Genomic DNA, 13629 nt, shown 5'->3' on the forward strand with positions numbered 1-13629 from the left:
TGGGGTGTTCAGATCTTGCTATGATGGGGTAACTGGCTTCTGATGATGCCATGTAACTTTGGATTCTGTTGCTTATGTTCTTGTGCTTCCCTTTCACCATCTGGTTAACTCTAGTGCTACCTGTACTCGCTGTCTCTGACTGAAGCCTCCTTTTCCAGTTATCTTGCTTCTGTCTGATCTCCTCAGAGTCCAGAAGTCTCTGTGATCTTCTCTAACTGCTCTGAGTACAGTGTTACCTCTAGGATGACTCAGGATATGGTGTCTCCTAGGTAGCAGACCAGCTAGGTGTCCACTGTTCTGGGTGTAGGGTCTCCTCTAGGAAGTCTTGGGCTAATGTGTCCACTTCTCTGAGTGTAGTGGCTCCTCTAGGATGTCTCGGGATATGTTGTCTGTCTCTCTGAGTTCAGTTGTTCCTCTGTCGCTCTGTGTTCAGTGAACCTTCTAGGATGTCTCGAGAGGAATCTGGTGTCCACAGGAGCAGACCAGGCAGGGGTCTGTGACAGGCCTCAGATCTTGGAGAGGGGCAGAAGGGGAGTGCTACTGCTCTGGGTTCAGTGGACCCTCTAGGATGATTCTGGAGGAATCCAGTGTCCATAGAAGCAGACTGGGCAGGGGTCTGCACCAGGCCTCGGATCTGGGAGAGGGGTTGAAGGGGAGTGCTATTCTGCAGGGGCGGGGTTGGTGGTCTGCTGGAATCTGAGCCCTACCCGCACCCAGCTATGGGCATAGGGAAGTGCGTGGGTCTTCTTACTGCTCTGGGTTCAGTGGACCCTCTAGGATGTCTTGGGAGGAATCCGGTGTCCACAGGAGCAGACCCGGCAGGGGTCTGTGCCAGGCCTCCTTAACAATTTCAAGCACATTTTTATTATGTATTGTCCTGCAATTCACAGAATGTCATACAATATTTACTACATCCTGTAATGTTATATATTTGTAACATATAGGTTGGAACAATTTAATTTTTTTCCCTAAACTTATTATGCCAAAAGCGATATTTATATGGCATCAGTTTCTCTCTCAAGATTTATAAATAAAAAAAAAAGAACCCTGACATTTCTGGAGAGAGAAGGTAGGGTAAATCAAGAAAGCATTGTTTGATGAATATGAACAAAGTTAAATAAGACTCTCATAAAATTAATGAAGTTTTTCTATGTTTCAAAGAAAACCTTGAAACCCCTATTAAATCCCCTGTCCAACCTGCTTCTATGAGGGACCTCCCTCAACAATGTGCCCACTCCAGCCTCACCACCCTAGCATTTCACTATGCTAGAGCATCCATCCTCCACGAGACCAAAGGCGTCTCCAACCATTGATGTCAGATAAGGCAATCTTCTGAAGAGTAGGGGAAACTTGACAACATTTAAAATGTAAATAAATAAAAAAAAACTAATAAAAATATATAAATTAAAAATAAGAAAACCTTAAATCTGGAGAAAATTTTCTATTAATAAATACACGCTATACTAATTAGGTTATAAATATGTTAACACAGAATCAAAAAATTTCATGGTTTATATGGAGTTACAAAATTTTAATTATATATAAAAAATCACTTAAAAGAGATCCATCATTAGATGCTTACATATGCATATCAAAATAAAAAAAATATATATATATAACTATAAATTTAATAAATATATTCATATAGTATGACATGAATAGGTAGGTGGATGCAATTAAACATAGAATCCAGAGGCCTTTGATTTCTATGACCGAATTTACATGAAGTTGAATGTTATCAATATTGGTGCTTGTAATGGAGGATGGTCATTTGCAAGAGTAGCAATTGGCCTTAACCACAGAGCTCTTACTTCAATGCCTCATATTTTAAAATTTAGATATTTTGAAGAAAGTAAAAATTGTGATGAACCCACCGAAACTCTTCTTGTGGCCCACTCCAAGTCTTCCAAGTTATATATGAATTTCTTGACTCTGTGGAAAACAAGGAAACTAGCTTCCTATTTTTACTTTCAATCCAAGGCCTTGTGGTAAATTACAAATGATAAAAATGTCATACTCTGCACACTGATTTTCTCTATGATTCATGATCTCCAGTTCTCCAACAGGGTTAGTAAATACCGTGGTTTTTAGCATGGAAGTCACTTAAAAGAGATCCATCATTAGATGCTTATATATGCATATCAATAAAGGGAATGCCAAATCGAGAATGTCATCCAATTTATTAATGACTTTCAGAAAAGACAGCTGTATTAAAGTAATCCTGTGTAGTAAAATAAAATATACCTCATGGACAATTGAATGTTAATATACTTCATATTAATTTTTGATGGTAAAATATGTTAGAAAAAATGATTGCCAGATAACAAGTAACATTGTGTGTTGTGTGAGTATGTATGTTTATGTTTATACACATTTGTCAAAAATACTTTTTAAAGAATGAAGCCATGTATATGAGAATGAAGAGGAAGTCTGAATATCTGAAATTGTGAAAATAAAGAATGGTTGTAGGCCTTTCATTTACCTACAGTATACAAATACTTAATAAAATGTGCAGTCTTAATTAATCATTTATAGTTTTTAAATTGTCAGTTTAAATGATTAACTATTAATCACAGCACATGTACTTATTATTCAGAATTATTTCTTAAGAAAAATATTCTAATCTAATCATCACTTAATGCTTTTATAATAGAACTCTTGGCTTCTATTTTAAATTTTGAAGTCATTTGGTGAAATGTTGAGACACATTTTCATAAAACTCACTGATATTCATAAGATATGTATTGCTTGCTATTAAATGTTACCCTTGTGCATAATATTTATTTATATAAAAGATTCATTAGGGAGTTCTGTAGTGTAGAAATGTTTCCACTGAGTGAATAATCTCTAACAAATGTACAGTTGTTTCTCTGCATTTATTTAAAAGATGACATTGATATATCTAAGCATAATGAAATGTAAGAAACTTTACCCACTCACAGTCAGTGAGTTTTGCCATTTGCTGAGAATTTACTTGTTGAAAGATGAGTTTGTGGTAGGTGTGGGCCACAGCATACACATCATACACAACATTATACAAATTGTAACTTTCATCACTCAGAAACATGTCATATTTGTGCAGTGCTGACCATTCCAATGTGGTTTTGAATGTAAAATGATCCATTTTGTTATTGTTCTTAGTGATTGAACAACTAAAATAATTCTACCCTAGTATAGACTCAGAAATGTTTACTGGGTGCTTATCAGTGTTCATCGTTTGCATAAAATTTCTAAATTTAGCAATCTCTCCTTTGTGGTATGCAAAATTAACAGTTCCATGGAAGAAATCTAGGCTGAATTTTTTTTTATTTGTGATGACATCCCATTGTGAGGTCATGATCCAGATATTCTGAGCACCTAAATATCCCCATCTTCTAAAGCTGACTCCTAGAATAGAGTTCATTTCACCATAAATAATAACAATCTTGGCTGAAGATGTCATAATGTATTTATCTTAGCCCATGTCATGTATATCTACATGATTTCTGGGATCATATTCACAAAAGCTAAACAGATTCCATGCCTTTGCATTTCTTCTCTCAAAAGTGAGAGAAACTGAATATTCTGGTCATCATCTGAGATAAACAGTGCTATCCAAGTCCATCTTAAATGAAACATCAAGGAGACCATACCATGGGGAAAATGTGTGTCCTTGTTGGCTACCTGATGGACATAAGGCAATTGGTCATGGTCACTTAAGTGAGGATTAAATGGTCCAAAGAAAACCTAAAGGATGTAGAAAAGATAATGAAACAACCACATGAGGAATATGATTGTTAGGATACTTGGACCTTTATACAAGTAGTATTACTCACCTTTGATAACTCCTATTAAGGATAGTAAGATTATATTACAAATATTGTGTATTATTCCTACTAGATTCTAGACTATTCCTAACAAGTTTGAATGTTCTAGAAAACAGTTTTGTTCATTTGTGCAATACAACTTTAATCTGTTTTTTAATTCTTAATTATATATATGTTATATATAATATATGAAATATACATACACATATATATTGTATATATATGTATGTAATATATATACACAATGTGTGTGTGTTTGTGTAGCAGTGCACTCATAAATGCATGCTGTTCACATTTACTTGTAGGCACCTATCAATGGATCTGGGGAGCCACCAGAAGGCAGCTATCATCCTTGCAGCCATCTTGAGCCATATACCCTGACAAGAGGCTTGATTACATCACCCTACAACAGCTGAGCACACTCTGATAACACCTTGTTTTAGATACTCAGGATTTTCCTTTGGGTGTGTGAGACTTAAAGGTGCGAGACTTAAAGGCGTGACTTAAAAGTGTGATTTAGAGACAAGACTTAAAGATGTGACTTAAAGGTGTGACTTAGAAATGAGACATATAAAAAGCAGAGGCAGACAGAAGAAGGTAACTTGGAGATTTTATCCGTTTACCTCATTCTCACCACCACCCAGGAACTTTCCATCCCATCGCCCCTCCTCCATACATGTTCTATGAGCATGTACCCCCATCTACCACCCCCCACTCCCACCTCCCCATCCTCAGATTACCTCTGCTTGGTGTTCAGCCTTCATGGGACCAAGGATCTCCTCTCCTACCTATGTCTGACAAGGCCATCCTCTCCTACATAATCAGATGGAGTCATGGGTCCCTCCCTATGTGCTCAAGGCTGGTGGTTTAGACCCTGGGGGGGCTCTGGATGGTTTGTATTGTTGCTCTCCTCATGGGGCCACAAACTCTTTCAGCTCCTTCAGTCTTCTCTCTAACTTCTCCATTGGGAACCCCTTGATCAGATCAGTGGTTATCTGTGAGCATCTGCCTCTGAATATGTCAGACTCTGGCAGACCTCTAAGGAGACAGCTATATCAGGCTCCTGTCAGCATGAACTTCCTGACATCCACATCAGCCTCTACCTTTGGTGACTTCACATGGGATAGATACCCAGGTGGAATGGTCTCGAGACAGCCCCTCCTTCAGTTTCTGTCCCACACATATGCTCCATATTTGCTCCCTTGAGTATTTTGTTACTCTTTCTAAGTAGGACGGAGGCATCCACACTTGGTCTTCCTTATTCATGAGCCTCGGCAATGGACAGATCATGGAAACAGAAACTAAACAAAGACAAAATAAAACTAACAGAAATTATGAACCAAATGGGTTTAACTGATATCTATAGAACATTTCATCCTAAAACAAAAGAATATAACTTTTTCTCAGCACCTCATTGTACCTTCTCCAAAATAGACCATATATTTGGTCACAAAACAGGCCTCAACAGATGCAAAAAGATTGAAATAATTTCTTGCACCTGTCAGACCACCATGGACTAAGGCTGGTCCTTAATAATGACATGGATTGGGGGAGAGACTGATGGGTAGGTAGGTAGATAGTTATGTAGATAAATTCAGACATTCCTTCTTCTAATAGCTTATAGGAAAAACCATTGTATTATCAGCTTTCTCTACAGTGATCTGTCCATCCTAATGTCAGAACCAATGGCTATAGTCAGGCAGCCCAATGTCAGTTCTGACAGAAGCTCCAGTCTTTGCCCCTCCCTGAGATGCACACCCTCAAATGGTTTGCCTGGCTTCTGTCAGGTACCTCAACTCACTTCTAGAGAACATTTGGAAATGCAAGACAAATTGCCTGGGCTCTGCAATCATTCATGCTGATCTGTTTTCTGAAAGTTTGACTATTCTGAGAAACGTGTGTTTCTGTCTCTCTTCATCATTTCTGCAGTGGGAATACTAGAATACTGAAGAATATAGAAGACATTCTCTTGCTGAAGAATAAACAATGGAAACCCCACATACAAGTGGAAACTGAACAATGCTCTACTCAATGATGACTTGGTCAAGAAAGAAAATAAATGAAAAAAATAAAGTAAATCCATTTCTTATGCAAACAAACATCACACACATTTACATTATGTGTCTTTTTTAAGGCTACTGCTATCTGGAGATCCACTTAATTATATCCAACAGTTCCTTTCCATTCATTCTATGCCATGCTCCCTGGATACACTGGGAAAATTCTGGCCTCAAGCTCTACATTTGAGTTCTGAAACCTTTTGATCAAAACATTTCTGAAAACATGTTGTGAAGATTATGTTCTTTATCTTCAGATGCCATGATTTCATTCTCATCAATGGCATACACTCCAGGGGAAATCTCCTGAATACCTTGAGCCAGACCATGTGTCAACAGCTACATGTATGAACACAATTGGCAATCATGATAATGAATTTTATCAGAACCTCAATAATAAGACAAGAGCCAAGAAGATCATAATTGTCCTATGTTATTCAGACTTTGAGTTGAATCAAAGGATATTATCTCTTCCATTGACTAAGCTAGGGAAGGAAAGACTCACATGCACAAGTAAGCCAGTAGTTGAGCATGCTCTTTGTTGTTCATATACTCTTCTGTGTTTCTCATGTTTGCAAAATCTCTTCAAAATGAATCCTGTCCATTACCAGTACCTGTGCAGATATTTACAGACTTACAATGCTGATATCTTGCCTGATCTTCAGTCCCTGGAGGTCAGTGACTTTTGGTGAATCATTTCATCAGTTTATTTTGTTTTCACCTCATTAAGACTAATCATTATAATGATTAATACATATATTTTCTTCAGATGAAATGAGAGAATTGAATTTCATTGTCATTTATGGAGAATTTTATTCCTAATTTTAGTATATTCCTTATGTCTTTCATACACGTTTAGTAGGTATCTTTGATACAGAAATGTCTTGAATTACACTGCAACAACACAGATGTATGTCTGATATGTGAATTTATGTAAATTGGTCAGATTACAATGAGTGACATAGATGGAGCATAGAATTTGATTTGTAATTTCTGATCTCTCTTATACTTATGCCCATATTAGATACACTGAATTCCATTTCCACTAGAAATGACATGGGATCTTTGAATCCATCTAGTCATCATCACTGGATACATTTTCTGGATTGTTGGTACTTCACTGGGTATAACATCATCTTGCTATGGAGTTTATTGCACTTTCTTAGTTACTATGAATTAGAATGTTTCATACTTTGGCTGGCCTATATCTTGTCAGGTTAAATATTTTTATTACTTTTGCATATTTACTGATTGGTTGAATTTCATGTTTTGATGTTTGTGATTTCCTATCCATTTTGTATTCTACATAATAATGCTATGTCAGATGAATTGGGAATATGCCTTCTACTGTGGAAGCTGGCTCTTCAAGTAATTTTGACAGCTAATCAAATGCCATCCTGAGCAGTGAATGTTTTTTGGGAAATCATTTCTTGTTCAAGAGCACTGAACTAAGATCCATAAAGTACTCAATACATCAAGCCTACAAGCTAAAAATTCAAGCCTTTCAATAATGTTGTATTTGCTTTTGTCAAGATTGAGAGATGAGCCCTCCGTGTCATTTTCTATAGAGACATCCTCCATTTTGTTTGGGACACAAATAGTGTTTCTTGAACTTCCTCTTTTTGCCTAAAGCTCATGTTGTTGATTAGCATGTTGAAAAGAATACAACCCACACACCACAGGATCCTTTATGGTAACGAAGGAAAAGCTTAGGTTTCTTTTTCTCATGTTCTTTATTATATTGGCAGGCAATCTTCAGATATTCACTACAATATTTGATGAGTATTTAAAATAAAATTTTGCTTTAGTGTTTAAGAGATTTTATTCCATAGTTTTCTTCTGGTTTGTTGTGTCTTTATTTCTTGTCTATATCAGATATCTGATACTATATTGGGGTATATGCTACATGTGATAGTTTCAATACACTTTTTATTTTATAGAATAATATTTGAAGTTTTGGTGTTGTATTTTAATTAAATGTTTGGCACCATTTGTTAGTGAAATCTTCTTGTCCTGTTTCTTTCCCATTAGTTGGATGCTGTTCATGGTTTCTCCAATCAGTTGAAACATTTTAAGTGCAGCACAGAGATAAGATTTATTCAAAGCACTGAAGTAGTTATGATATATGCCATCATCACTCTACATCGATGAAAAACTTCCTCTTTTATGACTGATATATTTGGAAGGCAATGTGATAGTCATTGTACATCCAGATATTCAAACCATAAATTCAGTTTCTTCACTAAAATTAATGAGCAACTCTGTTCATTATAACTATGGAGGTGGACTATTCACTCGATTGTGACAGTAGGAGATAAAAATTCCACTTAATTTATTTAAACAAAATCTGACCAGTTATTACTTGATTACACACAAGATTTTTCACACAATGAGTCACAGTTAGCATGGTATGATACTTCAGTAACGTTCAAAGTATAGAGATAAGCAGTTTTACTGGGAAAAATTCTTCCAGGTTGTCCCCATAGAACCTTCAAACCATTAAACTCAGCTTTCTTCGATGAGTCCTATATTCCCTTCAAGCTTGATTGGTCTATGTTTTGACCAATACTAATATGGAACACATCAAAATAGAAATCTAAATACTCCATATGAATTTTATATATTAAGGACCAGAGTGTCTGTAACTCCAAGCAACAAAATTTATATCAGCTACTGTGAGTTTTGTTTCATAAAATTGTGTCTTCTTGGAATTTTTTTTACCAAATGTATAAATGGCTTCTTTTTAAGATCTTTGGTGGTCCAGCATTCCTTTTTCCTGGTGCATCAAGTCTCTACAGAATTTGTCACATCTTCTCTCACTGAGGCCAGACAAGGTAGTCCTCTGCTGCATATGTGCTAGGGGACACAGACCAGCCCATGTATGCTCTTTGGTTGGCGGATAAGTCTTTGGGAGCTCTGAAGGGTCTGGGTTAGTTGATACTGTAGTTCTTCCTACGGGGTTTTCATCCCATTCATCTCCTTAAATCCTTCCTCTAACACTTTCATAGTTGTCCGTGTCCTGAGTCAAATGGTTGGCTATAAATGTCTTCATCTGTTTTAGACAGCTTCTGGTAGAGCCTCTCAGAAGACAGCTATCATAGCCCTTGTCTATAAGCCCAACATAGGATCAGTCATAGTGTCAGGGTTTGGTGGCTGTGCATGGGATGGATTCAAGATGGGCAGGTCCTTCAGCAGCAAAAAGACAGTTCTAAAGTAGGAAAAGAAAATTTATGGATGGAATGATTCCCATCGATAGGAATTGTACTAAATATTCACAACATTAAGAAGACAGAGAACCTCTATTCTAAAATGAGAAGAACTGTTTTGTGTGTATTGAACAGGCTGCATTCTACAACCAATTAATGACACTCTGCATCTGTAGAAAGGTTAATTTTCCTCTCTCAGCTGTCCTTAGTTTTCTGGAGTCCTTTGTTTTTTGTGTGGGGTAAACATGGAGCCCTATAAAATTTGATCTCTTTCAAGTTCATAAGTACATTGATATTACTGTTTTGTGATTCGTTTATGCTATTATATTCTAGTGGAAAATATTTTACAGTAGATGACCTGGTATTCTGTTCACTGCATCCTCAATGATGTTCCATGGGCCAAAGGTGCAGTAGATGTGATGCAGCTATATTTCGGTGTTGGTAGCTTATCCTGTCTGTGTGAAATAACTTAAAGCAGTGATTCTCAACCTTCCTAATGCTGCTATGTTTGTACCAACTCCTGACTGCATTGCCTTGTTTGTTTCTACTCCCATTTTTAGGTCTTGGACTATTCCTTTACCTGTTTAATTGTGGTTTTCTGCATTTATTTAAGGGATTCATTTGTCTCCTCTTTAAGGGCTTCTACCTTTTTACTGTGTTTTCCTATATTTCTTTAAGTGAGTTATTCATATCATAATTAAAGGTCTCTATTACCTGCATAAGATGGGATTTTAGGTCAGCATAATGCTTTTCAGATGTGTTGGGTTATCCAGGGCTTGATGTGTTGGGAGAACTGGGTTGAATGGTACCAAAGAATATTGGTTTTTTTGCTTTGATCTTCTGCTTGCATCTCACCATCTGGTTATCTCTGGTTTTGTTTGTTTGTTTGTTTTTTGTTTTTGTTTGTTTGTTTTTTTGTTTTGTTTTGTTTTTTGTTTGTTTGTTTGTTTGTTTGTTTGTTTGGAAAAGCTCTGCAGTTGGGTCCTTTATTTCTCTTTTGCACACTAGGCCATGAACTCGTATGGAATGGGCTCCAGCAGCTCGGGCTCTTTCCCGTTTGTCCTCACAAAGTGTGCTTCTCTGGGTGGTGCAGGCTGGCGCTTCAGCTGAACCCAGGTGCCCTTCTCCTTGGCCTCCTTCTTCTTCTGGTCATTCTCCTTCACCCGCTTCAGGAAGCTGTCTCTACTCTTCGAGTGCTTGATGTGCTCAATCCGCACGTTGATCCTCTTGGCCAGAATCTTGCCCTTAACCTGCTTGTTTACAATGATGCCCACGGCATACTGGGTGACATTGTAGATTCTTCCGGTTTTGCCGTGGTAACACTTGTGGGGCATTCCTTTTTGAACAGTACCCATTCCCTTGATGTCTACAATGTCACCCTTCTTGTAGATTCGCATGTATGTGGCCAAAGGAACAACTCCATGTTTCCTAAAAGGCCTAGAGAACATATACCGGGTGCCTCTCCTCTTTCCCTTTGTGTTCGTCATTTTGGCGAGTTAACTGGAAGATGGCTGCCGCCGTTATCTCTGTTGTTAACTGGCCTTGTTTTCTCTGTCTGAAGCCTACCTTCTTTGTCCCTGGGTTAGAGCAGGTATCCTGGGATGCCTTCAGACTGTATGATGTTGAGAGGGCAGACATGCTATCTGTCTTTGTAGAGATGCAAAATGGAAGGGCATGTATCAATATTTTACCAAATAAGTTGAATATTCAAAATAGGAGTGAAGAGTTTTATCATAAAAGCCTCAAGTGATGACTGTACTAGAATAATTTCCTAAAGAGTAATTTTCTCAGGCTTTTTTTGCATAGTATTAAGGTTTTCTAATACTCAGGTCAGTAAGACAAAAGCTGGTTGATAGACCCCCGTAAAAGTTATGTCAGTTTTCAACACACTAACACAATTAGAAAGCATATAGTCAATGCAACTTATAATAAATACTGTAGAAAAGACTAAACAAATTTTAGCTTCACAATTATAAAAGCCTTAACACATGCAATAACCCTTGTTTGAAATCCAGATTCTCTTCCAACTTTATCTCTTCCTATCATAACATCATAGAGATCTGCTGCTAACTTCCATATCTGTCTAGGAAAATGTCCAGATCCCTCCTTCCAAAGGAAGACTATTATTTCCAATATTGGATTGATTTATAGACCAGTACATGATTGAGACCGAATAATTTGTCATCTTTAAGAAAAATACAAGAGACATTATAATTCCTCATTTTGGTTCTCTGTCCCACAAGTTCTAAAAACTTGAGGCAAGGCAGCTTGTTCCATCTGGGATATAGGCAAGCAAAGGTGGGTCAGGATCATATCCCCAATACAGCCAGAGAATCCCTCCTACAGTCGCTGCTCCACATTTTTTCACCTTACTTGCCCCCATGAGTATTTTGTTACTTATTTTTTGAAGGGGTGATATATATGTTTGTTTGTTTTTAATTGGATATTATATTTACATTTCAGATTTTATCCCCTTAACCCATTCCCCCACCACCTAGAAACCTCCTATCCAATCCCTCCTCCTCCTGTTTCTTTGAGGATGTGCCCCTACCTACCTCCGCACTCCCACCTCCCCACCCCCAATTCATGTTCAGCCATCATAGGACCAAGGATCTCCTCTCACACTTATGTCTGACAAGGCCATCCTCCCCTACATATACAGATGGAGTGATGGGTTCCTCCCTATGTGCTCAAGGCTTGTGGTTTAGAACCTGGGGAGCTCTGGTTGGTTGGTATTGTTGCTCTACTCGTGAGGCCACAAACCCTATCAGCTTCTTCAGTCTTCTCTCTAACTTCTCCATTGGGAACCCCTTGATCAGATCAGTGGTTAGCTGTGAGCATCTGCCTCTGAATATGTCAGACTCTGGCAGACCTCTGGCAGGGAAAAATTTACTAAACAGAATACCAATGGGCCAGGCTTTAAGATCAACAATTCACAAATGGTATCTCAAAACATTGAAAAGCTTCTGTAAGGGAAAGGACACTATCATCAGGGCAAAATGACAACCCACAGATTTGAAAAAGATCTTTACCAATCCTGCATCCAATAGAAGGGGAATAACAAATATATACAACAAGTCAAGAAGTTAGTCTTCAGAGAACCAAATCATCCTATTAAACAAATCATCCTATTAAAAATGGGGTAGAGAGCTAAACAAAAAATTCTCAACTGAGGAATCTTGAATGGCTGAGAAGCACCTAAAGAAATGTTCATCACCCTTAGTCATCAGGAAAATGAAAATCAAAAAGATCCTGAGATTTCTTCTCACCATAGATGGCTAAGATCAAAAACTCAAGTGCGAGTAGATACTGATGAAGATGTGGAGAAAGAGGAACATTCTTCCATTGCTGGTGAAATTGTAAGCTGGTAAAGCACTCTGGAAATAAGTCTGGTGGTTCCTCAGAAAATTGGGCATAGTACTACCTGAGGACCCAGCTATACCACTCCTGGGCATACCCTCAAAAGATTTTTCCAACATACATCAAGGGCACATGCTCCACTGTGTTCATAGTAGCCATATTTATAATAACCAGAAGCTGGAAAGAACAGACTCCGTTCAATAGAGAAATGGATACAGAAAATGTGGTACATTTACACAATGGAGTACTACTCAGCTATTAAAAACAATGGATTCATGAAATTCTTTTTTTTTTTTTTAAAGAATGGTTTATTTATTTATTATGTATACAGCATTCTGCCTGCATGTATGTCTGCAGGCCAGAAGAGGGCACCAGATCTCATTATAGCTGGTTATGAACCACCATCTGGTTGCTGGGAATTGAACTCAGGACCCCTGGAAGACCAGCCAGTGCTCTTAACCTCTGAGCCATCTCTCCAGCCCTCATGAGATTCTTAAGCAAATGGATGGAACTATAAAATATCATGCTGAGTGAAGTAACCTAGTCACAAAACAGCACACACAGTATGTACTCACTGATAAGTAGATATTAGAGAAAAAGCTCAGAATACCCATGAAACAACTCAGAGAATAGATGAAGCTCAAGAAGAAGAAAGGCCAAAGTGTAGGTTCTTTAGTACTACTTAGAAGGAGAAACAAAATACTCACTGGAGTTAGGGGGTAGGAGGGAATTTGGAGGAAGAGAGGGAGGGGAGGGGAAAAGAGGGCACAATCAGGTATGGGAGGAGACAAGGGAGATGAACAGAGGGTCAGGAAATTGAAGAGAGGTGTGTAGCAATGGATGATGGAAAACTGGGGGTAGCTACCAGAAAGTCCTAGATGCCAGGAAAGAAAGAGGATTCCAGGACCCAATGGGGATGACATTAGCTGAAATAACCATAAAAAGGGGAGAAAAAACCTATAGAGACCGAGGATAGGCTCTGCACCTGGTTAAGGCATGGGGTCCCACACTCATCTCAATAATATTAACTCATAAATGCTCCTGTCTAAGGTAAATCCAGAGACTTCCCCACCTGGGGGATCCATTCCATATGCAGCCAGCAAACCCAGACACTATAGCTGATGACAAGAAGTGCTTGCTGACAGGGGCCTTATCTATCTGTCTCTTGAGAGGCTCTACCAGACCCTTCCCAATACATAT

General features: G+C 38.1%; 1 pseudogene; it reads right to left on the minus strand.

Annotated features, from left to right (window-relative positions):
• Positions 1 to 10067: 10067 nt before the first annotated feature.
• LOC143437366 (large ribosomal subunit protein eL21 pseudogene) lies at positions 10068 to 10591 on the minus strand (annotated as a pseudogene).
• Positions 10592 to 13629: the final 3038 nt, after the last annotated feature.

The sequence above is a fragment of the Arvicanthis niloticus genome, chromosome Y (assembly GCF_011762505.2).
Source record: "Arvicanthis niloticus isolate mArvNil1 chromosome Y, mArvNil1.pat.X, whole genome shotgun sequence".
Classification (NCBI taxonomy): domain Eukaryota; kingdom Metazoa; phylum Chordata; class Mammalia; order Rodentia; family Muridae; genus Arvicanthis; species Arvicanthis niloticus.